The following is an 882-nucleotide window of genomic DNA, read 5'->3' as shown; positions in this document are numbered from 1 at the left end:
TGCATTTATTACGTGTTATATGATTTTGAATAGACATATTAAAATCGGTAACAGGTAATACAGTTCTATTTATCACTTGAAAAAGGAAATAGAAAATATTGTGAGTTCTTGGTTAATAAATATGGTGCGATTTAATTAAATGTTAGTCAATTTTAATTTAGCATAGGGGAGACTCGACGAAATCATATCTCTAGATTGCTTTACTCACTAAATCTCGACGGTGTGCATAAAATTTACATAATTCGTTATTTTATATGAATTGATTATACACCAACTCTTTGATTTTTCTAAATAAAGTTGAATTATGTCAATTATGGTACTTAATATACAATTTTAAATAATTACTCTTCGTGTGATCGATATCTGTACTCAAACCAGTACTAAAACTTGACACCGTACACTTCCGATAGTGAAAATACGCAACAAGTTTTTGGCGTCGTTTCCGGGAAGTAAACTATTTAATTGTATATTAATATCGTTACTATTTAATTGTATATTAATATCGTTACTAAGTAAACTATTTTATTTTATTTATTTATTTTGTTAATTGATAATCTTCTCTGTTTTGTAGTGCATGAGAAAATATCAAAATCCCGACTTGCTGATTTTTGATCCGGAAATCGAAAGGACTGCCAGGAGATTAATGAAAGCAAGAAGAGAAGAAATAAAAACAATGGCTGAAAACAAGGATCATTAGAATGGGCTCCCAAGAGAAGTGCCAATCCGGGAACATTTACGCCCAGTCATCAACGCTCACTACTCTGGAATAGCTCGCGGAACCATTGCTACTAACAACTTCGAGCTAAATCCCGCACTCATTAACATGGTTCAACAGAACCAATTTGGAGGAGCAGCCACTGCAGATCCCCATCTTCACCTAAG

Source organism: Primulina eburnea, unplaced genomic scaffold, assembly GCF_022965805.1.
Source record: "Primulina eburnea isolate SZY01 unplaced genomic scaffold, ASM2296580v1 ctg751_ERROPOS8832219+, whole genome shotgun sequence".
Taxonomy (NCBI): domain Eukaryota; kingdom Viridiplantae; phylum Streptophyta; class Magnoliopsida; order Lamiales; family Gesneriaceae; genus Primulina; species Primulina eburnea.
This window is presented reverse-complemented; position numbering follows the sequence as displayed.